The sequence below is a fragment of the Dreissena polymorpha genome, chromosome 1 (assembly GCF_020536995.1).
Source record: "Dreissena polymorpha isolate Duluth1 chromosome 1, UMN_Dpol_1.0, whole genome shotgun sequence".
NCBI lineage: Eukaryota > Metazoa > Mollusca > Bivalvia > Myida > Dreissenidae > Dreissena > Dreissena polymorpha.
The window spans coordinates 72,105,137-72,132,707 of NC_068355.1; the positions used below are offsets into that span (position 1 = coordinate 72,105,137).

The following is a 27,571-nucleotide window of genomic DNA, read 5'->3' on the forward strand; positions in this document are numbered from 1 at the left end:
ATAAGGATCTACAGACTACAGTATATAAAACAAGCTAACGCGGATAACAATTGCTGACTTCCATTTAACTGTATATTATTTAAAAATGAAACAACACTTTTCGCAACATTTAAAATTCGACATATCTACAAAGTGCCTCACTTTGTTTTCATTAAGTTGCTGGGTGTATATAATGTCCGCCTAGCCTCCCCCATCGATAGGTTGGGATTTCAAGAAATGTCCCGGGCCAGCCAGATGCCTACTCTTTGAGCGTTTTAAAGTCACAATCCACCGGTTCTGCAAAGCAAACGAAATGCATAATCCGAGACTAGGTCAGAGACCGCATTGATCAAACGTTTCTTTATTTCAACAAATCTTTTAAATTGCTGGACATTGTGGCTGTAAAATTAAAATTTCATCTTAAACAATTTGTCGGTAGTATTTCTTTGGCAGACTCCCGGTACTAAGATATAAAGCAGCTTATGATACGGAAGGGCATTGTTGTAGTCTAGCCGGTGTTATTAATATAACGTAAGGCGTATGTGGCTACATGTTTATTCATTCATATCCAAACTACATGTGTGCAACAAACTATTAAGCATATTCATATAAACACAAGATTAACAGTAGAGATAACTCTTAAGGGATCTAGTATGTAGTGTAACGCAGTAATGTCCCTTTAACATATTTCTTGACATTATGTAACATCTCCCTTCTTTTCAAATAAATGTTTTCCTGTGAAAATGTTTAATCTGTATCTCAATGGTGATCGTATTACAAATCGTGTGTCCCGGTATAACAAATGTTTCACATTAACGTTAATTGGTAAAGCGTTGATTACAAATCTCACACACTGCTGGCGAATGTTTGCATCCTGATAACACTGCTCAAGTTCTCTCGAAAATGACATAGATTGTGGCGCTGTTCTAGCCTCATCTTAACATTGTTGATAAATCTAAATAACACTGTAGAAATATAATCCAAAATATTACTTTCTCACGGGAAAAGAAATATATAGAAACTTAGCAAAATACACCTGTTTATTTCCCGATTTCTTAACACTTTGATACTTTCACAAAATAATTGCAGACTGCAGTATGAGAATATGATAACTTATACATATGAAAATACATATATGTATGAAATACATATAAAAGTATTGTGATAAAAAAAACATGCACATATTATGTTAAACATACATATTATAAAATCAAATCACATGTACAGTTATTTTACAGGTCTGTCCTCTGAGGCGGCTTGACGGTTCTGCCCGATCTAGTGACATATTGTTTATCTGCCTGTATTCGGTTACTACTATCTTTTGGTACCGATGCATTTTGTTGTAACTGCTGCTGTTTTTGTTGCTGATGTTGTTGTTGTTGCTGCTGTGGTTGTTGTATGTCACTATGTGTGATATTTTTGTGATTGTCACTGATAGGTAGTGATTGTGGATCAAAAATATGCAATGGTTTTTCATTTGTTTTTAACAAATGGCCACGATTTCGTCTATAAACCCCACCATCTTCAGTTTCAACAATATACGACCTGTCATGTATTTGTTTTCTTACAATAGCTGGTTTCCAACGTTTATCTTGTTGGATTCTGACAGTTTCGCCCTGTGATAAATGTTTGAGTGGTTTTGCGTGTTTGTCGTATCTTGCCTTTGACGTATTTTGTGATTTTGACATATTGTCTTTGATCTGTTTGTGATTTTGTACTTTGGGCTCAAGATGTTTTTGTGTTACCGGCAATATTGATCTTGTTTCCCTACTCATCAGTAATTGAACAGGTGACTGTCCACAAGCAAGCGGAAAATTTCTGTATTCGAGAATTGCAAGATAAGGATCTCGATTGGCTTGTAAAGATTTTGTGAAAATCTTCTTGATTGTCTGAATACATCTTTCAGCAACAGCGTTGCCCTGGGAGTGTAATGGAGATGATGTGACATGCTCAAAATCCCAATCTTTACAAAATCTGTCGAATTCCTGGCTTGTATATTGACCTGCATTGTCACTTATCACTTTTAAAGGAATACCATGTGTGGCAAAATGACCCTTAAGTTTGTGTATCACTGTTTCACTTCTCATATTGTTCAGTAAACTACATTCAAAATATCTGCTGTATAGATCAACTAATACAATATAGTTGCAATCATTCCAGTGAAATATGTCAGTGGCGACAACTTGCCATGGTCCTTCAGGAATTTGATTTGGAATCATAGGTTCCTTTGTGTTACTGTTTCTGTGCTCTAGACAAATAGGACAATTGAGAACTCTGTCTTTGACGTCTTTTGTCATATTTGGCCAAAACATAACACTTCGTGCCCGTTGTGTGCATTTCTCAATTCCTAAGTGTGAGTCATGTATTTTGTCCAACATCAACTGTCTGAGTTCCTTTGGAATGATGACATTGCTTCCCTTAAGCAATAAACCATCAATGAATGCCAATTCATCTCTAAAATTCCAATATGGTAACAAACATTTTGGACATTCCTGTCTTTTATCAGGCCAACCATTTAGAATGGTTTGTTTAAGTGACTGCATTTCAGAGTCAGATTCAATTTTGCTCTTTATCAGTTGGATTTTCTGATCACTCATAGAAATGTTTTTCATAATCGCATGAATATATGAGTCCATGTCTTGGCAAACGTCAGTCTGTTCGTCGGGCAAGAAATTGCGACTTAGCGTGTCTGCCACTGGAATCTGTTTTCCAGGTATATGCACTATTTCATAGTCATATTTGGTCAATTGCAATAGCATTTTCTGCAATCTTGGAGGAGCTGCTAGCAAACTTTTCCGTGTTATGCTAACAAGTGGTTTGTTGTCACTTTGGACTATTATGTGTCGTCCGTATGTCATTTGATGAAATTTCGTCATGCCAAATAGCACAGCATAGAGCTCTTTTGTGATTTGCGCATAGTTTCGCTCTGTCTCCGTCAATGCTTTTGAGGCAAAGCAAACAGGTTTGTCGTTTTGCAGTAAAACGCAACCAAGTCCATTTTGTGATGCGTCAACTTGCAACACAACATCAACGTTTGGATCAAAGTACGAGAGTATTTGTCCTGGGTTTTGAGTGATAACTCCTTTTATTTTGTTTAAGGCAGTTTCATGCTCCGGGTCCCACCGGAAAATACTGTCCTTTTTTAACAATTGTCTCAGTGGACTAGTCATTTCAGCAAGATTTGGTGCAAATCTTTGCAAATAGTTTACCATTCCAAGTATTGTCTCAAGATCAGACTTTGACTGTGGAGATGGCATGTCCTGAATTGCCCTTACTTTTGAAGGATCAATTTTCAGTCCATTTTCTGTCAGTACGTGACCAAAGAATGGAATTAAAAATGGAACAAAAATGTCCTGTGCGCAGTTTATCCCATACGGTAGTCTGAGATACCTATATCTCCCAAATGGAGTATTAAACACTGTCAAGAAAGATGACTTTTTGTTTAATTTTACAGTCCAGTAGCCTGTACGTGCATCAAATTTTGAAAACACTTTAGCGCCAGTCAGGTCAGGCAAAATGTCGTCAATTGATCTTGATGGATAGTGTGGTCTCATTATAGCGTCATTGAGGTCTTTTGGGTCAATAAACACCCGCAAAGCACCACTGGGCTTTTCAACAGTGACCATACTGTTGACCCATTCGGACGGCTCAGTAACTTTGGTTATGACACCATCCTTAACCATTCTGTTTAACTCTCTTTTGAGTCTGTCTTTGATTGCTGCAGGAACACGTCTAGGTGGGTGAATAACTGGAACAGCATTGGGTTTTATGCAAATGTCAGATTCCCCTGGGAGAGTTCCTAGACCAGTAAATACATCAGAGTATTTAGATACAACCGTGTCTTTTGTGTAGAAATGTTTATGTTCAATTCCTGACACAAATTTGATTAGATTCATAGACATGCATGTGTCTAGACCTAATATGGGACTGGAGGGGCTGTCTACAATGTAAAAATCCAGATATGACTTTTTACCATCGTAGCTACATTGAAGACGAATCGTGCCTTGAACCTTAAGTGATGTTCCGTCGTAAGCTGATAGCTTGATGTGAGTGTTTTTGAGTGGACCTTTAATCCCTAACAATGCAAATTTACGTAATGGAATGATATTGACCTGTGCACCGGAGTCAATTTTAAACATTAGTTTTGTTTCTTTTGGACCAACATTCAGTTTAACATGAGCTTGATTCTTTTGCTTATCATAAATGACCGAATTGATAAAGTATTGATCATGCGTGTCACTTTGATCTGAGTCAGAAAAGTCATTTAACTCATTAACTCTGGCTTTATGTTTAGCTCTGGTGCTGTTGTCCTTAATCTTCTGGAAACACACTGACGCAAAATGGTTCATTTTGTGGCAATAATTGCAGTTCTTTCCCTGTGCCGGGCAAAGTTCTTTTGTAGGATGCTTGCTACCACCACAGTTTGCACATTTTCCCCTGTTTGCGTTGTTCGGCTAATGTCCCTTCCATTTCGGCTTGAAGCTGGTTGTTGTTGGACGTTTAGTTCCACTGGCACTGGCCACAGCATGGATACCACTATTGTCCATCGACTTCACCTGGCTTTTCGTCAACCCATATGTCCTGGCAATGTCCAGACATTTTTGAAGTGTCAGATCATTTCCTTCACTGATCATTCTTTCGCGGAGTTTTTGGGAACGGATTCCAAATATAATATGGTCGCGTATCATTTCATCTATTATTCCAGCAGGGTAATCACAGTCCTTTATTAATAATCGCAAATCTGTAGTAAATTGTTCGAATGTTTCTCCATCCTTTTGCATTCTTGTCTTGAAAACATATCTGGAGTAAATTTTGTTCGATTTTGGTTTGCAATATTGTTCAAATTGTTCAAAATGATGTTTCAAGTCTTTCTGCTGGTCATTTGTTAGTGTCCATGTACTGTAAATTGAACGACCCTTTTCGCCGACCCATAACATTAAATAATTACATTTGGTTTCTTCGTCTTTTCCTTTTAATGGACCTTTGAACATGAAATCACAGTGCGATCTGAACGATTTCAATGCTTGGTGTAAGTCCGGATTGTCCCAGTCCATCTTGGGTGTTTGGCCTATATTGTGTCCGCTATCCATCTTTTTAAAATGAGCAGAATGTCACAATTAGCACAAATTAATAAAATCCTGGAAATTTATGATTGTATTAAAATCAAAATTCCATTGGTTTTATCCGAAGTTTTTTTAACTTCTGACACCATGTTGTAGTCTAGCCGGTGTTATTAATATAACGTAAGGCGTATGTGGCTACATGTTTATTCATTCATATCCAAACTACATGTGTGCAACAAACTATTAAGCATATTCATATAAACACAAGATTAACAGTAGAGATAACTCTTATGGGATCTAGTATGTAGTGTAACGCAGTAATGTCCCTTTAACATATTTCTTGACAATATGTAACAGGCATCATCCACTTCGAAACACGCGCAGACAGGGATATCAATGCAGTTTAAGGATAAAATATGTTAGTTTAGCTCGCGTTTCGTCATCATATTTTGACGCCTAGATCTTCTAATTCTAAATAGCTCTATATATTGATTTCCGCCAATTTCTTCACAGTAGGGTACAATATTCGAGCAAACTGATTTTTCAAGAGAACCCAACCCCTTCAAATTTAAATTAAAGGCACTTTTCCCACAGGTATAATCTGTTTTGAGAAAGATCACAAAGTTCCGGTACAATGACACACAGATTAATTCATAAAAGTTGCCGTTGAAAGCGCCATGCGTAACAGCGTTTCGCGTCAAGAATTAAGGTAGAAAAGCCAAACTCGGTTACATCATACATGCAGCACTTAGACTCCATACAAGGCATGTCTTTCGATTCTAATAGGCAAAGCTTATCTTACATATGGCTTAATAAGTGAAAAAAATCATCAATGGCAATATTTGTGCATCAAAGCAGGTTTTGAACTGGATTCGAACAAACTTTTTATATTTTTTTTGCACATTTTAGGTAAAATCCATGTAGAAGCAGCAATGCTGATGTCATTTGACCCAACAAAAGGGCTCGCTTGCATGGAAAAACAACACACTTGGCTTCCTGACTAAAAAAAGTCATCGTCAGACATGAGCTTTAAGTCTTTTGTCACACCTGGACCTATGATTCCTCGGCTCGAGTTCCGTCTAGGGCAGGCTCCGGAAAGTGTCAGTCTGGCCCGGGTGCTCAATTCCGTGTAATCTGAGAAAACAAAAAAGGTTTTTTGTGCGCATTTGCCCATTACGGTGCCAACTAATGTAAGTTAGATACAATTAGAGTAAGCTTTCAATAGTCTTTCTCGCTTTATTTGCTGCAAATGGTTAATTCACCACGCCGGCATCACATTGTCGGGCACACCGGCAAAGTTATCGCCACAAAGTTTGGTTTCAGAGCTGCAGTCAATGTAAAACACACAAATTTCCTAATTTTGGTGACAAAAGTGTGCCAGGATATCAAAGAAATCATTTTACAATAGATTTAATTGAAAATAACGGCGTACTAACCTGCAAAGACACCGATCCTCTCGACACGACTGGGCGAGTGTTGAGGGCCGTCTCCGAATCAGTCACACTGTACAGTTTTTGATGGCCTGTCACTTCAGCCGGACTTGTAAACCAATTGGACGACAGTTCAGGCAGAGCTATAGACCCATTTCGACACCGCCTACAAATGCACACTTAGGTTTACGCATAATATTAAGGTCACTTAAATACAGATTCCCTGGTGTTTTTCATGCAGGGTCTATCGCAACAACATTCTTCCAGGAAAGAAAGCATAATATTATTATCATTTTTGTGTTTTCAGCTGAATACTTGATTTTACTTGAACTCAGCGAGATATCCAAACAGGTAAAATAAGGCAAAGTAGTGTTATTCTGAGTAGATCTGCCTGAATGGGTTGAAGGCGAAGGCGGATAGAAGTGTAGGTCCAAAATTGGCGGGCATTTTTAACAGAAAAAGGCTCAAAAAGTAAACAATAATAATAAATACAGATGAAATAAAGACATGCATTAGGTTCATTATTGAGATTGATGCAAATTAATGTCAAAATGGCACTGAAAAACAATACCGGGTGTTTAAGTAGTCTTAGAATATGTCTCCGGAACAGGTTTCGGTGTGATTTTCCAGCATTTACCCCCCTTATGACCCCAAGTGCAACAGCCCAATTGCAAACAGCCCTTATTTGGGTCAAAATGACATCTGGCAGTTATGTTTTGCAATACAGAGAGTTTTTGATGGTCAAATGTCAAAATTCTGGCAGACGACTAACTTGGTCGGATGTGCTTAAAGGTTACGCATGCGCAATTAATTTCCTTCTATATTACATATAAAATAGTTGAAGTTCGATATCAATTTTTACCATGATCAAGCGCATACCCACTATATCATCATACATCATTGGAAAGATTAATGCATAATCTTTTGAAAAAAATGCATGTCAATAAATTCTATAGGCGCAAACTCAAAATATTTACCTTAGAATAGGCAAACCGGTTTTGACAGCTGTGCAGACAACCATTTTGGGCTCAAATAGTATGACCTACTTTCGAAGCCGGGAACCATCAACACAAAAAGAAGAGCACAAAAATGGCTTATTTTCTTATTGCTTACAAATATACCTTCAAGTTGATACCAAAACCAACCATTTGCAATGTATTTTACAAATCCTAGGCAGCATGCACTCAACAATGTGTGCTAACATTGTATAATCTTTTGAAAAAAATGCATGTCATTAAATTCTATACGCGCAAACTCAAAATATTTACCTTAGAATAGGCAAACCGGTTTTGACAGCTGTGCAGACAACCATTTTGGGCTCAAATAGTATGACCTACTTTCGAAGCCGGGAACCATCAACACAAAAAGTAGAGCACAAAAATGGCTTATTTTCTTATTGCTTACAAATATACCTTCAAGTTGATACCAAAACCAACCATTTGCAATGTATTTTACAAATCCGAGGCAGCATGCACTCAACAATGTGTGCTAAGTATCAAACTGACTGCATGTAACCCTAAAAACAGGAGTTCCGGTTTGGGGTTATGTGACCTTTAAGAGAACCCAACCCCTTCAAATTTAAATTAAAGGCACTTTTCCAACAGGTATAATCTGTTTTGAGAAAGATCACAAAGTTCCGGTACAATGACACACAGATTAATTCATAAAAGTTGCCGTTGAAAGCGCCATGCGTAACAGCGTTTCGCGTCAAGAATTAAGGTAGAAAAGCCAAACTCGGTTACATCATACATGCAGCACTTAGACTCCATACAAGGCATGTCTTTCGATTCTAATAGGCAAAGCTTATCTTACATATGGCTTAATAAGTGAAAAAAATCATCAATGGCAATATTTGTGCATCAAAGCAGGTTTTGAACTGGATTCGAACAAACTTTTTATATTTTTTTTGCACATTTTAGGTAAAATCCATGTAGAAGCAGCAATGCTGATGTCATTTGACCCAACAAAAGGGCTCGCTTGCATGGAAAAACAACACACTTGGCTTCCTGACTAAAAAAAGTCATCGTCAGACATGAGCTTTAAGTCTTTTGTCACACCTGGACCTATGATTCCTCGGCTCGAGTTCCGTCTAGGGCAGGCTCCGGAAAGTGTCAGTCTGGCCCGGGTGCTCAATTCCGTGTAATCTGAGAAAACAAAAAAGGTTTTTTGTGCGCATTTGCCCATTACGGTGCCAACTAATGTAAGTTAGATACAATTAGAGTAAGCTTTCAATAGTCTTTCTCGCTTTATTTGCTGCAAATGGTTAATTCACCACGCCGGCATCACATTGTCGGGCACACCGGCAAAGTTATCGCCACAAAGTTTGGTTTCAGAGCTGCAGTCAATGTAAAACACACAAATTTCCTAATTTTGGTGACAAAAGTGTGCCAGGATATCAAAGAAATCATTTTACAATAGATTTAATTGAAAATAACGGCGTACTAACCTGCAAAGACACCGATCCTCTCGACACGACTGGGCGAGTGTTGAGGGCCGTCTCCGAATCAGTCACACTGTACAGTTTTTGATGGCCTGTCACTTCAGCCGGACTTGTAAACCAATTGGACGACAGTTCAGGCAGAGCTATAGACCCATTTCGACACCGCCTACAAATGCACACTTAGGTTTACGCATAATATTAAGGTCACTTAAATACAGATTCCCTGGTGTTTTTCATGCAGGGTCTATCGCAACAACATTCTTCCAGGAAAGAAAGCATAATATTATTATCATTTTTGTGTTTTCAGCTGAATACTTGATTTTACTTGAACTCAGCGAGATATCCAAACAGGTAAAATAAGGCAAAGTAGTGTTATTCTGAGTAGATCTGCCTGAATGGGTTGAAGGCGAAGGCGGATAGAAGTGTAGGTCCAAAATTGGCGGGCATTTTTAACAGAAAAAGGCTCAAAAAGTAAACAATAATAATAAATACAGATGAAATAAAGACATGCATTAGGTTCATTATTGAGATTGATGCAAATTAATGTCAAAATGGCACTGAAAAACAATACCGGGTGTTTAAGTAGTCTTAGAATATGTCTCCGGAACAGGTTTCGGTGTGATTTTCCAGCATTTACCCCCCTTATGACCCCAAGTGCAACAGCCCAATTGCAAACAGCCCTTATTTGGGTCAAAATGACATCTGGCAGTTATGTTTTGCAATACAGAGAGTTTTTGATGGTCAAATGTCAAAATTCTGGCAGACGACTAACTTGGTCGGATGTGCTTAAAGGTTACGCATGCGCAATTAATTTCCTTCTATATTACATATAAAATAGTTGAAGTTCGATATCAATTTTTACCATGATCAAGCGCATACCCACTATATCATCATACATCATTGGAAAGATTAATGCATAATCTTTTGAAAAAAATGCATGTCATTAAATTCTATACGCGCAAACTCAAAATATTTACCTTAGAATAGGCAAACCGGTTTTGACAGCTGTGCAGACAACCATTTTGGGCTCAAATAGTATGACCTACTTTCGAAGCCGGGAACCATCAACACAAAAAGTAGAGCACAAAAATGGCTTATTTTCTTATTGCTTACAAATATACCTTCAAGTTGATACCAAAACCAACCATTTGCAATGTATTTTACAAATCCTAGGCAGCATGCACTCAACAATGTGTGCTAAGTATCAAACTGACTGCATGTAACCCTAAAAACAGGAGTTCCGGTTTGGGGTTATGTGACCTTTAAGAGAACCCAACCCCTTCAAATTTAAATTAAAGGCACTTTTCCCACAGGTATAATCTGTTTTGAGAAAGATCACAAAGTTCCGGTACAATGACACACAGATTAATTCATAAAAGTTGCCGTTGAAAGCGCCATGCGTAACAGCGTTTCGCGTCAAGAATTAAGGTAGAAAAGCCAAACTCGGTTACATCATACATGCAGCACTTAGACTCCATACAAGGCATGTCTTTCGATTCTAATAGGCAAAGCTTATCTTACATATGGCTTAATAAGTGAAAAAAATCATCAATGGCAATATTTGTGCATCAAAGCAGGTTTTGAACTGGATTCGAACAAACTTTTTATATTTTTTTTGCACATTTTAGGTAAAATCCATGTAGAAGCAGCAATGCTGATGTCATTTGACCCAACAAAAGGGCTCGCTTGCATGGAAAAACAACACACTTGGCTTCCTGACTAAAAAAAGTCATCGTCAGACATGAGCTTTAAGTCATTTGTCACACCTGGACCTATGATTCCTCGGCTCGAGTTCCGTCTAGGGCAGGCTCCGGAAAGTGTCAGTCTGGCCCGGGTGCTCAATTCCGTGTAATCTGAGAAAACAAAAAAGGTTTTTTGTGCGCATTTGCCCATTACGGTGCCAACTAATGTAAGTTAGATACAATTAGAGTAAGCTTTCAATAGTCTTTCTCGCTTTATTTGCTGCAAATGGTTAATTCACCACGCCGGCATCACATTGTCGGGCACACCGGCAAAGTTATCGCCACAAAGTTTGGTTTCAGAGCTGCAGTCAATGTAAAACACACAAATTTCCTAATTTTGGTGACAAAAGTGTGCCAGGATATCAAAGAAATCATTTTACAATAGATTTAATTGAAAATAACGGCGTACTAACCTGCAAAGACACCGATCCTCTCGACACGACTGGGCGAGTGTTGAGGGCCGTCTCCGAATCAGTCACACTGTACAGTTTTTGATGGCCTGTCACTTCAGCCGGACTTGTAAACCAATTGGACGACAGTTCAGGCAGAGCTATAGACCCATTTCGACACCGCCTACAAATGCACACTTAGGTTTACGCATAATATTAAGGTCACTTAAATACAGATTCCCTGGTGTTTTTCATGCAGGGTCTATCGCAACAACATTCTTCCAGGAAAGAAAGCATAATATTATTATCATTTTTGTGTTTTCAGCTGAATACTTGATTTTACTTGAACTCAGCGAGATATCCAAACAGGTAAAATAAGGCAAAGTAGTGTTATTCTGAGTAGATCTGCCTGAATGGGTTGAAGGCGAAGGCGGATAGAAGTGTAGGTCCAAAATTGGCGGGCATTTTTAACAGAAAAAGGCTCAAAAAGTAAACAATAATAATAAATACAGATGAAATAAAGACATGCATTAGGTTCATTATTGAGATTGATGCAAATTAATGTCAAAATGGCACTGAAAAACAATACCGGGTGTTTAAGTAGTCTTAGAATATGTCTCCGGAACAGGTTTCGGTGTGATTTTCCAGCATTTACCCCCCTTATGACCCCAAGTGCAACAGCCCAATTGCAAACAGCCCTTATTTGGGTCAAAATGACATCTGGCAGTTATGTTTTGCAATACAGAGAGTTTTTGATGGTCAAATGTCAAAATTCTGGCAGACGACTAACTTGGTCGGATGTGCTTTAAGAGAACCCAACCCCTTCAAATTTAAATTAAAGGCACTTTTCCCACAGGTATAATCTGTTTTGAGAAAGATCACAAAGTTCCGGTACAATGACACACAGATTAATTCATAAAAGTTGCCGTTGAAAGCGCCATGCGTAACAGCGTTTCGCGTCAAGAATTAAGGTAGAAAAGCCAAACTCGGTTACATCATACATGCAGCACTTAGACTCCATACAAGGCATGTCTTTCGATTCTAATAGGCAAAGCTTATCTTACATATGGCTTAATAAGTGAAAAAAATCATCAATGGCAATATTTGTGCATCAAAGCAGGTTTTGAACTGGATTCGAACAAACTTTTTATATTTTTTTTGCACATTTTAGGTAAAATCCATGTAGAAGCAGCAATGCTGATGTCATTTGACCCAACAAAAGGGCTCGCTTGCATGGAAAAACAACACACTTGGCTTCCTGACTAAAAAAAGTCATCGTCAGACATGAGCTTTAAGTCTTTTGTCACACCTGGACCTATGATTCCTCGGCTCGAGTTCCGTCTAGGGCAGGCTCCGGAAAGTGTCAGTCTGGCCCGGGTGCTCAATTCCGTGTAATCTGAGAAAACAAAAAAGGTTTTTTGTGCGCATTTGCCCATTACGGTGCCAACTAATGTAAGTTAGATACAATTAGAGTAAGCTTTCAATAGTCTTTCTCGCTTTATTTGCTGCAAATGGTTAATTCACCACGCCGGCATCACATTGTCGGGCACACCGGCAAAGTTATCGCCACAAAGTTTGGTTTCAGAGCTGCAGTCAATGTAAAACACACAAATTTCCTAATTTTGGTGACAAAAGTGTGCCAGGATATCAAAGAAATCATTTTACAATAGATTTAATTGAAAATAACGGCGTACTAACCTGCAAAGACACCGATCCTCTCGACACGACTGGGCGAGTGTTGAGGGCCGTCTCCGAATCAGTCACACTGTACAGTTTTTGATGGCCTGTCACTTCAGCCGGACTTGTAAACCAATTGGACGACAGTTCAGGCAGAGCTATAGACCCATTTCGACACCGCCTACAAATGCACACTTAGGTTTACGCATAATATTAAGGTCACTTAAATACAGATTCCCTGGTGTTTTTCATGCAGGGTCTATCGCAACAACATTCTTCCAGGAAAGAAAGCATAATATTATTATCATTTTTGTGTTTTCAGCTGAATACTTGATTTTACTTGAACTCAGCGAGATATCCAAACAGGTAAAATAAGGCAAAGTAGTGTTATTCTGAGTAGATCTGCCTGAATGGGTTGAAGGCGAAGGCGGATAGAAGTGTAGGTCCAAAATTGGCGGGCATTTTTAACAGAAAAAGGCTCAAAAAGTAAACAATAATAATAAATACAGATGAAATAAAGACATGCATTAGGTTCATTATTGAGATTGATGCAAATTAATGTCAAAATGGCACTGAAAAACAATACCGGGTGTTTAAGTAGTCTTAGAATATGTCTCCGGAACAGGTTTCGGTGTGATTTTCCAGCATTTACCCCCCTTATGACCCCAAGTGCAACAGCCCAATTGCAAACAGCCCTTATTTGGGTCAAAATGACATCTGGCAGTTATGTTTTGCAATACAGAGAGTTTTTGATGGTCAAATGTCAAAATTCTGGCAGACGACTAACTTGGTCGGATGTGCTTAAGAGAACCCAACCCCTTCAAATTTAAATTAAAGGCACTTTTCCCACAGGTATAATCTGTTTTGAGAAAGATCACAAAGTTCCGGTACAATGACACACAGATTAATTCATAAAAGTTGCCGTTGAAAGCGCCATGCGTAACAGCGTTTCGCGTCAAGAATTAAGGTAGAAAAGCCAAACTCGGTTACATCATACATGCAGCACTTAGACTCCATACAAGGCATGTCTTTCGATTCTAATAGGCAAAGCTTATCTTACATATGGCTTAATAAGTGAAAAAAATCATCAATGGCAATATTTGTGCATCAAAGCAGGTTTTGAACTGGATTCGAACAAACTTTTTATATTTTTTTTGCACATTTTAGGTAAAATCCATGTAGAAGCAGCAATGCTGATGTCATTTGACCCAACAAAAGGGCTCGCTTGCATGGAAAAACAACACACTTGGCTTCCTGACTAAAAAAAGTCATCGTCAGACATGAGCTTTAAGTCTTTTGTCACACCTGGACCTATGATTCCTCGGCTCGAGTTCCGTCTAGGGCAGGCTCCGGAAAGTGTCAGTCTGGCCCGGGTGCTCAATTCCGTGTAATCTGAGAAAACAAAAAAGGTTTTTTGTGCGCATTTGCCCATTACGGTGCCAACTAATGTAAGTTAGATACAATTAGAGTAAGCTTTCAATAGTCTTTCTCGCTTTATTTGCTGCAAATGGTTAATTCACCACGCCGGCATCACATTGTCGGGCACACCGGCAAAGTTATCGCCACAAAGTTTGGTTTCAGAGCTGCAGTCAATGTAAAACACACAAATTTCCTAATTTTGGTGACAAAAGTGTGCCAGGATATCAAAGAAATCATTTTACAATAGATTTAATTGAAAATAACGGCGTACTAACCTGCAAAGACACCGATCCTCTCGACACGACTGGGCGAGTGTTGAGGGCCGTCTCCGAATCAGTCACACTGTACAGTTTTTGATGGCCTGTCACTTCAGCCGGACTTGTAAACCAATTGGACGACAGTTCAGGCAGAGCTATAGACCCATTTCGACACCGCCTACAAATGCACACTTAGGTTTACGCATAATATTAAGGTCACTTAAATACAGATTCCCTGGTGTTTTTCATGCAGGGTCTATCGCAACAACATTCTTCCAGGAAAGAAAGCATAATATTATTATCATTTTTGTGTTTTCAGCTGAATACTTGATTTTACTTGAACTCAGCGAGATATCCAAACAGGTAAAATAAGGCAAAGTAGTGTTATTCTGAGTAGATCTGCCTGAATGGGTTGAAGGCGAAGGCGGATAGAAGTGTAGGTCCAAAATTGGCGGGCATTTTTAACAGAAAAAGGCTCAAAAAGTAAACAATAATAATAAATACAGATGAAATAAAGACATGCATTAGGTTCATTATTGAGATTGATGCAAATTAATGTCAAAATGGCACTGAAAAACAATACCGGGTGTTTAAGTAGTCTTAGAATATGTCTCCGGAACAGGTTTCGGTGTGATTTTCCAGCATTTACCCCCCTTATGACCCCAAGTGCAACAGCCCAATTGCAAACAGCCCTTATTTGGGTCAAAATGACATCTGGCAGTTATGTTTTGCAATACAGAGAGTTTTTGATGGTCAAATGTCAAAATTCTGGCAGACGACTAACTTGGTCGGATGTGCTTAAAGAGAACCCAACCCCTTCAAATTTAAATTAAAGGCACTTTTCCCACAGGTATAATCTGTTTTGAGAAAGATCACAAAGTTCCGGTACAATGACACACAGATTAATTCATAAAAGTTGCCGTTGAAAGCGCCATGCGTAACAGCGTTTCGCGTCAAGAATTAAGGTAGAAAAGCCAAACTCGGTTACATCATACATGCAGCACTTAGACTCCATACAAGGCATGTCTTTCGATTCTAATAGGCAAAGCTTATCTTACATATGGCTTAATAAGTGAAAAAAATCATCAATGGCAATATTTGTGCATCAAAGCAGGTTTTGAACTGGATTCGAACAAACTTTTTATATTTTTTTTGCACATTTTAGGTAAAATCCATGTAGAAGCAGCAATGCTGATGTCATTTGACCCAACAAAAGGGCTCGCTTGCATGGAAAAACAACACACTTGGCTTCCTGACTAAAAAAAGTCATCGTCAGACATGAGCTTTAAGTCTTTTGTCACACCTGGACCTATGATTCCTCGGCTCGAGTTCCGTCTAGGGCAGGCTCCGGAAAGTGTCAGTCTGGCCCGGGTGCTCAATTCCGTGTAATCTGAGAAAACAAAAAAGGTTTTTTGTGCGCATTTGCCCATTACGGTGCCAACTAATGTAAGTTAGATACAATTAGAGTAAGCTTTCAATAGTCTTTCTCGCTTTATTTGCTGCAAATGGTTAATTCACCACGCCGGCATCACATTGTCGGGCACACCGGCAAAGTTATCGCCACAAAGTTTGGTTTCAGAGCTGCAGTCAATGTAAAACACACAAATTTCCTAATTTTGGTGACAAAAGTGTGCCAGGATATCAAAGAAATCATTTTACAATAGATTTAATTGAAAATAACGGCGTACTAACCTGCAAAGACACCGATCCTCTCGACACGACTGGGCGAGTGTTGAGGGCCGTCTCCGAATCAGTCACACTGTACAGTTTTTGATGGCCTGTCACTTCAGCCGGACTTGTAAACCAATTGGACGACAGTTCAGGCAGAGCTATAGACCCATTTCGACACCGCCTACAAATGCACACTTAGGTTTACGCATAATATTAAGGTCACTTAAATACAGATTCCCTGGTGTTTTTCATGCAGGGTCTATCGCAACAACATTCTTCCAGGAAAGAAAGCATAATATTATTATCATTTTTGTGTTTTCAGCTGAATACTTGATTTTACTTGAACTCAGCGAGATATCCAAACAGGTAAAATAAGGCAAAGTAGTGTTATTCTGAGTAGATCTGCCTGAATGGGTTGAAGGCGAAGGCGGATAGAAGTGTAGGTCCAAAATTGGCGGGCATTTTTAACAGAAAAAGGCTCAAAAAGTAAACAATAATAATAAATACAGATGAAATAAAGACATGCATTAGGTTCATTATTGAGATTGATGCAAATTAATGTCAAAATGGCACTGAAAAACAATACCGGGTGTTTAAGTAGTCTTAGAATATGTCTCCGGAACAGGTTTCGGTGTGATTTTCCAGCATTTACCCCCCTTATGACCCCAAGTGCAACAGCCCAATTGCAAACAGCCCTTATTTGGGTCAAAATGACATCTGGCAGTTATGTTTTGCAATACAGAGAGTTTTTGATGGTCAAATGTCAAAATTCTGGCAGACGACTAACTTGGTCGGATGTGCTTAAAGGTAACGCATGCGCAATTAATTTCCTTCTATATTACATATAAAATAGTTGAAGTTCGATATCAATTTTTACCATGATCAAGCGCATACCCACTATATCATCATACATCATTGGAAAGATTAATGCATAATCTTTTGAAAAAAATGCATGTCATTAAATTCTATACGCGCAAACTCAAAATATTTACCTTAGAATAGGCAAACCGGTTTTGACAGCTGTGCAGACAACCATTTTGGGCTCAAATAGTATGACCTACTTTCGAAGCCGGGAACCATCAACACAAAAAGTAGAGCACAAAAATGGCTTATTTTCTTATTGCTTACAAATATACCTTCAAGTTGATACCAAAACCAACCATTTGCAATGTATTTTACAAATCCGAGGCAGCATGCACTCAACAATGTGTGCTAAGTATCAAACTGACTGCATGTAACCCTAAAAACAGGAGTTCCGGTTTGGGGTTATGTGACCTTTAAGAGAACCCAACCCCTTCAAATTTAAATTAAAGGCACTTTTCCCACAGGTATAATCTGTTTTGAGAAAGATCACAAAGTTCCGGTACAATGACACACAGATTAATTCATAAAAGTTGCCGTTGAAAGCGCCATGCGTAACAGCGTTTCGCGTCAAGAATTAAGGTAGAAAAGCCAAACTCGGTTACATCATACATGCAGCACTTAGACTCCATACAAGGCATGTCTTTCGATTCTAATAGGCAAAGCTTATCTTACATATGGCTTAATAAGTGAAAAAAATCATCAATGGCAATATTTGTGCATCAAAGCAGGTTTTGAACTGGATTCGAACAAACTTTTTATATTTTTTTTGCACATTTTAGGTAAAATCCATGTAGAAGCAGCAATGCTGATGTCATTTGACCCAACAAAAGGGCTCGCTTGCATGGAAAAACAACACACTTGGCTTCCTGACTAAAAAAAGTCATCGTCAGACATGAGCTTTAAGTCTTTTGTCACACCTGGACCTATGATTCCTCGGCTCGAGTTCCGTCTAGGGCAGGCTCCGGAAAGTGTCAGTCTGGCCCGGGTGCTCAATTCCGTGTAATCTGAGAAAACAAAAAAGGTTTTTTGTGCGCATTTGCCCATTACGGTGCCAACTAATGTAAGTTAGATACAATTAGAGTAAGCTTTCAATAGTCTTTCTCGCTTTATTTGCTGCAAATGGTTAATTCACCACGCCGGCATCACATTGTCGGGCACACCGGCAAAGTTATCGCCACAAAGTTTGGTTTCAGAGCTGCAGTCAATGTAAAACACACAAATTTCCTAATTTTGGTGACAAAAGTGTGCCAGGATATCAAAGAAATCATTTTACAATAGATTTAATTGAAAATAACGGCGTACTAACCTGCAAAGACACCGATCCTCTCGACACGACTGGGCGAGTGTTGAGGGCCGTCTCCGAATCAGTCACACTGTACAGTTTTTGATGGCCTGTCACTTCAGCCGGACTTGTAAACCAATTGGACGACAGTTCAGGCAGAGCTATAGACCCATTTCGACACCGCCTACAAATGCACACTTAGGTTTACGCATAATATTAAGGTCACTTAAATACAGATTCCCTGGTGTTTTTCATGCAGGGTCTATCGCAACAACATTCTTCCAGGAAAGAAAGCATAATATTATTATCATTTTTGTGTTTTCAGCTGAATACTTGATTTTACTTGAACTCAGCGAGATATCCAAACAGGTAAAATAAGGCAAAGTAGTGTTATTCTGAGTAGATCTGCCTGAATGGGTTGAAGGCGAAGGCGGATAGAAGTGTAGGTCCAAAATTGGCGGGCATTTTTAACAGAAAAAGGCTCAAAAAGTAAACAATAATAATAAATACAGATGAAATAAAGACATGCATTAGGTTCATTATTGAGATTGATGCAAATTAATGTCAAAATGGCACTGAAAAACAATACCGGGTGTTTAAGTAGTCTTAGAATATGTCTCCGGAACAGGTTTCGGTGTGATTTTCCAGCATTTACCCCCCTTATGACCCCAAGTGCAACAGCCCAATTGCAAACAGCCCTTATTTGGGTCAAAATGACATCTGGCAGTTATGTTTTGCAATACAGAGAGTTTTTGATGGTCAAATGTCAAAATTCTGGCAGACGACTAACTTGGTCGGATGTGCTTAAAGGTAACGCATGCGCAATTAATTTCCTTCTATATTACATATAAAATAGTTGAAGTTCGATATCAATTTTTACCATGATCAAGCGCATACCCACTATATCATCATACATCATTGGAAAGATTAATGCATAATCTTTTGAAAAAAATGCATGTCATTAAATTCTATACGCGCAAACTCAAAATATTTACCTTAGAATAGGCAAACCGGTTTTGACAGCTGTGCAGACAACCATTTTGGGCTCAAATAGTATGACCTACTTTCGAAGCCGGGAACCATCAACACAAAAAGTAGAGCACAAAAATGGCTTATTTTCTTATTGCTTACAAATATACCTTCAAGTTGATACCAAAACCAACCATTTGCAATGTATTTTACAAATCCGAGGCAGCATGCACTCAACAATGTGTGCTAAGTATCAAACTGACTGCATGTAACCCTAAAAACAGGAGTTCCGGTTTGGGGTTATGTGACCTTTAAGAGAACCCAACCCCTTCAAATTTAAATTAAAGGCACTTTTCCCACAGGTATAATCTGTTTTGAGAAAGATCACAAAGTTCCGGTACAATGACACACAGATTAATTCATAAAAGTTGCCGTTGAAAGCGCCATGCGTAACAGCGTTTCGCGTCAAGAATTAAGGTAGAAAAGCCAAACTCGGTTACATCATACATGCAGCACTTAGACTCCATACAAGGCATGTCTTTCGATTCTAATAGGCAAAGCTTATCTTACATATGGCTTAATAAGTGAAAAAAATCATCAATGGCAATATTTGTGCATCAAAGCAGGTTTTGAACTGGATTCGAACAAACTTTTTATATTTTTTTTGCACATTTTAGGTAAAATCCATGTAGAAGCAGCAATGCTGATGTCATTTGACCCAACAAAAGGGCTCGCTTGCATGGAAAAACAACACACTTGGCTTCCTGACTAAAAAAAGTCATCGTCAGACATGAGCTTTAAGTCTTTTGTCACACCTGGACCTATGATTCCTCGGCTCGAGTTCCGTCTAGGGCAGGCTCCGGAAAGTGTCAGTCTGGCCCGGGTGCTCAATTCCGTGTAATCTGAGAAAACAAAAAAGGTTTTTTGTGCGCATTTGCCCATTACGGTGCCAACTAATGTAAGTTAGATACAATTAGAGTAAGCTTTCAATAGTCTTTCTCGCTTTATTTGCTGCAAATGGTTAATTCACCACGCCGGCATCACATTGTCGGGCACACCGGCAAAGTTATCGCCACAAAGTTTGGTTTCAGAGCTGCAGTCAATGTAAAACACACAAATTTCCTAATTTTGGTGACAAAAGTGTGCCAGGATATCAAAGAAATCATTTTACAATAGATTTAATTGAAAATAACGGCGTACTAACCTGCAAAGACACCGATCCTCTCGACACGACTGGGCGAGTGTTGAGGGCCGTCTCCGAATCAGTCACACTGTACAGTTTTTGATGGCCTGTCACTTCAGCCGGACTTGTAAACCAATTGGACGACAGTTCAGGCAGAGCTATAGACCCATTTCGACACCGCCTACAAATGCACACTTAGGTTTACGCATAATATTAAGGTCACTTAAATACAGATTCCCTGGTGTTTTTCATGCAGGGTCTATCGCAACAACATTCTTCCAGGAAAGAAAGCATAATATTATTATCATTTTTGTGTTTTCAGCTGAATACTTGATTTTACTTGAACTCAGCGAGATATCCAAACAGGTAAAATAAGGCAAAGTAGTGTTATTCTGAGTAGATCTGCCTGAATGGGTTGAAGGCGAAGGCGGATAGAAGTGTAGGTCCAAAATTGGCGGGCATTTTTAACAGAAAAAGGCTCAAAAAGTAAACAATAATAATAAATACAGATGAAATAAAGACATGCATTAGGTTCATTATTGAGATTGATGCAAATTAATGTCAAAATGGCACTGAAAAACAATACCGGGTGTTTAAGTAGTCTTAGAATATGTCTCCGGAACAGGTTTCGGTGTGATTTTCCAGCATTTACCCCCCTTATGACCCCAAGTGCAACAGCCCAATTGCAAACAGCCCTTATTTGGGTCAAAATGACATCTGGCAGTTATGTTTTGCAATACAGAGAGTTTTTGATGGTCAAATGTCAAAATTCTGGCAGACGACTAACTTGGTCGGATGTGCTTAAAGAGAACCCAACCCCTTCAAATTTAAATTAAAGGCACTTTTCCCACAGGTATAATCTGTTTTGAGAAAGATCACAAAGTTCCGGTACAATGACACACAGATTAATTCATAAAAGTTGCCGTTGAAAGCGCCATGCGTAACAGCGTTTCGCGTCAAGAATTAAGGTAGAAAAGCCAAACTCGGTTACATCATACATGCAGCACTTAGACTCCATACAAGGCATGTCTTTCGATTCTAATAGGCAAAGCTTATCTTACATATGGCTTAATAAGTGAAAAAAATCATCAATGGCAATATTTGTGCATCAAAGCAGGTTTTGAACTGGATTCGAACAAACTTTTTATATTTTTTTTGCACATTTTAGGTAAAATCCATGTAGAAGCAGCAATGCTGATGTCATTTGACCCAACAAAAGGGCTCGCTTGCATGGAAAAACAACACACTTGGCTTCCTGACTAAAAAAAGTCATCGTCAGACATGAGCTTTAAGTCTTTTGTCACACCTGGACCTATGATTCCTCGGCTCGAGTTCCGTCTAGGGCAGGCTCCGGAAAGTGTCAGTCTGGCCCGGGTGCTCAATTCCGTGTAATCTGAGAAAACAAAAAAGGTTTTTTGTGCGCATTTGCCCATTACGGTGCCAACTAATGTAAGTTAGATACAATTAGAGTAAGCTTTCAATAGTCTTTCTCGCTTTATTTGCTGCAAATGGTTAATTCACCACGCCGGCATCACATTGTCGGGCACACCGGCAAAGTTATCGCCACAAAGTTTGGTTTCAGAGCTGCAGTCAATGTAAAACACACAAATTTCCTAATTTTGGTGACAAAAGTGTGCCAGGATATCAAAGAAATCATTTTACAATAGATTTAATTGAAAATAACGGCGTACTAACCTGCAAAGACACCGATCCTCTCGACACGACTGGGCGAGTGTTGAGGGCCGTCTCCGAATCAGTCACACTGTACAGTTTTTGATGGCCTGTCACTTCAGCCGGACTTGTAAACCAATTGGACGACAGTTCAGGCAGAGCTATAGACCCATTTCGACACCGCCTACAAATGCACACTTAGGTTTACGCATAATATTAAGGTCACTTAAATACAGATTCCCTGGTGTTTTTCATGCAGGGTCTATCGCAACAACATTCTTCCAGGAAAGAAAGCATAATATTATTATCATTTTTGTGTTTTCAGCTGAATACTTGATTTTACTTGAACTCAGCGAGATATCCAAACAGGTAAAATAAGGCAAAGTAGTGTTATTCTGAGTAGATCTGCCTGAATGGGTTGAAGGCGAAGGCGGATAGAAGTGTAGGTCCAAAATTGGCGGGCATTTTTAACAGAAAAAGGCTCAAAAAGTAAACAATAATAATAAATACAGATGAAATAAAGACATGCATTAGGTTCATTATTGAGATTGATGCAAATTAATGTCAAAATGGCACTGAAAAACAATACCGGGTGTTTAAGTAGTCTTAGAATATGTCTCCGGAACAGGTTTCGGTGTGATTTTCCAGCATTTACCCCCCTTATGACCCCAAGTGCAACAGCCCAATTGCAAACAGCCCTTATTTGGGTCAAAATGACATCTGGCAGTTATGTTTTGCAATACAGAGAGTTTTTGATGGTCAAATGTCAAAATTCTGGCAGACGACTAACTTGGTCGGATGTGCTTAAGAGAACCCAACCCCTTCAAATTTAAATTAAAGGCACTTTTCCCACAGGTATAATCTGTTTTGAGAAAGATCACAAAGTTCCGGTACAATGACACACAGATTAATTCATAAAAGTTGCCGTTGAAAGCGCCATGCGTAACAGCGTTTCGCGTCAAGAATTAAGGTAGAAAAGCCAAACTCGGTTACATCATACATGCAGCACTTAGACTCCATACAAGGCATGTCTTTCGATTCTAATAGGCAAAGCTTATCTTACATATGGCTTAATAAGTGAAAAAAATCATCAATGGCAATATTTGTGCATCAAAGCAGGTTTTGAACTGGATTCGAACAAACTTTTTATATTTTTTTTGCACATTTTAGGTAAAATCCATGTAGAAGCAGCAATGCTGATGTCATTTGACCCAACAAAAGGGCTCGCTTGCATGGAAAAACAACACACTTGGCTTCCTGACTAAAAAAAGTCATCGTCAGACATGAGCTTTAAGTCTTTTGTCACACCTGGACCTATGATTCCTCGGCTCGAGTTCCGTCTAGGGCAGGCTCCGGAAAGTGTCAGTCTGGCCCGGGTGCTCAATTCCGTGTAATCTGAGAAAACAAAAAAGGTTTTTTGTGCGCATTTGCCCATTACGGTGCCAACTAATGTAAGTTAGATACAATTAGAGTAAGCTTTCAATAGTCTTTCTCGCTTTATTTGCTGCAAATGGTTAATTCACCACGCCGGCATCACATTGTCGGGCACACCGGCAAAGTTATCGCCACAAAGTTTGGTTTCAGAGCTGCAGTCAATGTAAAACACACAAATTTCCTAATTTTGGTGACAAAAGTGTGCCAGGATATCAAAGAAATCATTTTACAATAGATTTAATTGAAAATAACGGCGTACTAACCTGCAAAGACACCGATCCTCTCGACACGACTGGGCGAGTGTTGAGGGCCGTCTCCGAATCAGTCACACTGTACAGTTTTTGATGGCCTGTCACTTCAGCCGGACTTGTAAACCAATTGGACGACAGTTCAGGCAGAGCTATAGACCCATTTCGACACCGCCTACAAATGCACACTTAGGTTTACGCATAATATTAAGGTCACTTAAATACAGATTCCCTGGTGTTTTTCATGCAGGGTCTATCGCAACAACATTCTTCCAGGAAAGAAAGCATAATATTATTATCATTTTTGTGTTTTCAGCTGAATACTTGATTTTACTTGAACTCAGCGAGATATCCAAACAGGTAAAATAAGGCAAAGTAGTGTTATTCTGAGTAGATCTGCCTGAATGGGTTGAAGGCGAAGGCGGATAGAAGTGTAGGTCCAAAATTGGCGGGCATTTTTAACAGAAAAAGGCTCAAAAAGTAAACAATAATAATAAATACAGATGAAATAAAGACATGCATTAGGTTCATTATTGAGATTGATGCAAATTAATGTCAAAATGGCACTGAAAAACAATACCGGGTGTTTAAGTAGTCTTAGAATATGTCTCCGGAACAGGTTTCGGTGTGATTTTCCAGCATTTACCCCCCTTATGACCCCAAGTGCAACAGCCCAATTGCAAACAGCCCTTATTTGGGTCAAAATGACATCTGGCAGTTATGTTTTGCAATACAGAGAGTTTTTGATGGTCAAATGTCAAAATTCTGGCAGACGACTAACTTGGTCGGATGTGCTTAAAGAGAACCCAACCCCTTCAAATTTAAATTAAAGGCACTTTTCCCACAGGTATAATCTGTTTTGAGAAAGATCACAAAGTTCCGGTACAATGACACACAGATTAATTCATAAAAGTTGCCGTTGAAAGCGCCATGCGTAACAGCGTTTCGCGTCAAGAATTAAGGTAGAAAAGCCAAACTCGGTTACATCATACATGCAGCACTTAGACTCCATACAAGGCATGTCTTTCGATTCTAATAGGCAAAGCTTATCTTACATATGGCTTAATAAGTGAAAAAAATCATCAATGGCAATATTTGTGCATCAAAGCAGGTTTTGAACTGGATTCGAACAAACTTTTTATATTTTTTTTGCACATTTTAGGTAAAATCCATGTAGAAGCAGCAATGCTGATGTCATTTGACCCAACAAAAGGGCTCGCTTGCATGGAAAAACAACACACTTGGCTTCCTGACTAAAAAAAGTCATCGTCAGACATGAGCTTTAAGTCTTTTGTCACACCTGGACCTATGATTCCTCGGCTCGAGTTCCGTCTAGGGCAGGCTCCGGAAAGTGTCAGTCTGGCCCGGGTGCTCAATTCCGTGTAATCTGAGAAAACAAAAAAGGTTTTTTGTGCGCATTTGCCCATTACGGTGCCAACTAATGTAAGTTAGATACAATTAGAGTAAGCTTTCAATAGTCTTTCTCGCTTTATTTGCTGCAAATGGTTAATTCACCACGCCGGCATCACATTGTCGGGCACACCGGCAAAGTTATCGCCACAAAGTTTGGTTTCAGAGCTGCAGTCAATGTAAAACACACAAATTTCCTAATTTTGGTGACAAAAGTGTGCCAGGATATCAAAGAAATCATTTTACAATAGATTTAATTGAAAATAACGGCGTACTAACCTGCAAAGACACCGATCCTCTCGACACGACTGGGCGAGTGTTGAGGGCCGTCTCCGAATCAGTCACACTGTACAGTTTTTGATGGCCTGTCACTTCAGCCGGACTTGTAAACCAATTGGACGACAGTTCAGGCAGAGCTATAGACCCATTTCGACACCGCCTACAAATGCACACTTAGGTTTACGCATAATATTAAGGTCACTTAAATACAGATTCCCTGGTGTTTTTCATGCAGGGTCTATCGCAACAACATTCTTCCAGGAAAGAAAGCATAATATTATTATCATTTTTGTGTTTTCAGCTGAATACTTGATTTTACTTGAACTCAGCGAGATATCCAAACAGGTAAAATAAGGCAAAGTAGTGTTATTCTGAGTAGATCTGCCTGAATGGGTTGAAGGCGAAGGCGGATAGAAGTGTAGGTCCAAAATTGGCGGGCATTTTTAACAGAAAAAGGCTCAAAAAGTAAACAATAATAATAAATACAGATGAAATAAAGACATGCATTAGGTTCATTATTGAGATTGATGCAAATTAATGTCAAAATGGCACTGAAAAACAATACCGGGTGTTTAAGTAGTCTTAGAATATGTCTCCGGAACAGGTTTCGGTGTGATTTTCCAGCATTTACCCCCCTTATGACCCCAAGTGCAACAGCCCAATTGCAAACAGCCCTTATTTGGGTCAAAATGACATCTGGCAGTTATGTTTTGCAATACAGAGAGTTTTTGATGGTCAAATGTCAAAATTCTGGCAGACGACTAACTTGGTCGGATGTGCTTAAGAGAACCCAACCCCTTCAAATTTAAATTAAAGGCACTTTTCCCACAGGTATAATCTGTTTTGAGAAAGATCACAAAGTTCCGGTACAATGACACACAGATTAATTCATAAAAGTTGCCGTTGAAAGCGCCATGCGTAACAGCGTTTCGCGTCAAGAATTAAGGTAGAAAAGCCAAACTCGGTTACATCATACATGCAGCACTTAGACTCCATACAAGGCATGTCTTTCGATTCTAATAGGCAAAGCTTATCTTACATATGGCTTAATAAGTGAAAAAAATCATCAATGGCAATATTTGTGCATCAAAGCAGGTTTTGAACTGGATTCGAACAAACTTTTTATATTTTTTTTGCACATTTTAGGTAAAATCCATGTAGAAGCAGCAATGCTGATGTCATTTGACCCAACAAAAGGGCTCGCTTGCATGGAAAAACAACACACTTGGCTTCCTGACTAAAAAAAGTCATCGTCAGACATGAGCTTTAAGTCTTTTGTCACACCTGGACCTATGATTCCTCGGCTCGAGTTCCGTCTAGGGCAGGCTCCGGAAAGTGTCAGTCTGGCCCGGGTGCTCAATTCCGTGTAATCTGAGAAAACAAAAAAGGTTTTTTGTGCGCATTTGCCCATTACGGTGCCAACTAATGTAAGTTAGATACAATTAGAGTAAGCTTTCAATAGTCTTTCTCGCTTTATTTGCTGCAAATGGTTAATTCACCACGCCGGCATCACATTGTCGGGCACACCGGCAAAGTTATCGCCACAAAGTTTGGTTTCAGAGCTGCAGTCAATGTAAAACACACAAATTTCCTAATTTTGGTGACAAAAGTGTGCCAGGATATCAAAGAAATCATTTTACAATAGATTTAATTGAAAATAACGGCGTACTAACCTGCAAAGACACCGATCCTCTCGACACGACTGGGCGAGTGTTGAGGGCCGTCTCCGAATCAGTCACACTGTACAGTTTTTGATGGCCTGTCACTTCAGCCGGACTTGTAAACCAATTGGACGACAGTTCAGGCAGAGCTATAGACCCATTTCGACACCGCCTACAAATGCACACTTAGGTTTACGCATAATATTAAGGTCACTTAAATACAGATTCCCTGGTGTTTTTCATGCAGGGTCTATCGCAACAACATTCTTCCAGGAAAGAAAGCATAATATTATTATCATTTTTGTGTTTTCAGCTGAATACTTGATTTTACTTGAACTCAGCGAGATATCCAAACAGGTAAAATAAGGCAAAGTAGTGTTATTCTGAGTAGATCTGCCTGAATGGGTTGAAGGCGAAGGCGGATAGAAGTGTAGGTCCAAAATTGGCGGGCATTTTTAACAGAAAAAGGCTCAAAAAGTAAACAATAATAATAAATACAGATG

The 27,571-nt window shown here is 39.1% G+C and overlaps 1 long non-coding RNA gene across 15 annotated transcripts in view; it reads right to left on the reverse strand.

Annotated features, from left to right (window-relative positions):
* Positions 1-6,480: 6,480 nt before the first annotated feature.
* LOC127834701 (uncharacterized) overlaps positions 6,481-27,571 on the reverse strand; it is a 29,181-nt gene continuing 8,090 nt past the window's right edge. For 4 of the 15 annotated variants that reach the window (XR_008028100.1, XR_008028101.1, XR_008028095.1 and 1 more), the window contains exon 3: positions 16,091-16,248. This is a non-coding gene — a long non-coding RNA (uncharacterized LOC127834701). Of the gene's footprint in view, positions 6,639-8,920; positions 9,079-11,069; positions 11,228-12,743; positions 12,902-14,416; positions 14,575-16,090; positions 16,249-18,239; positions 18,398-20,388; positions 20,547-22,062; positions 22,221-23,735; positions 23,894-25,409; positions 25,568-27,082; positions 27,241-27,571 lie in introns of those variants that run through there. The other 11 variants (XR_008028089.1, XR_008028092.1, XR_008028093.1 and 8 more) reach the window with 11 other exon arrangements.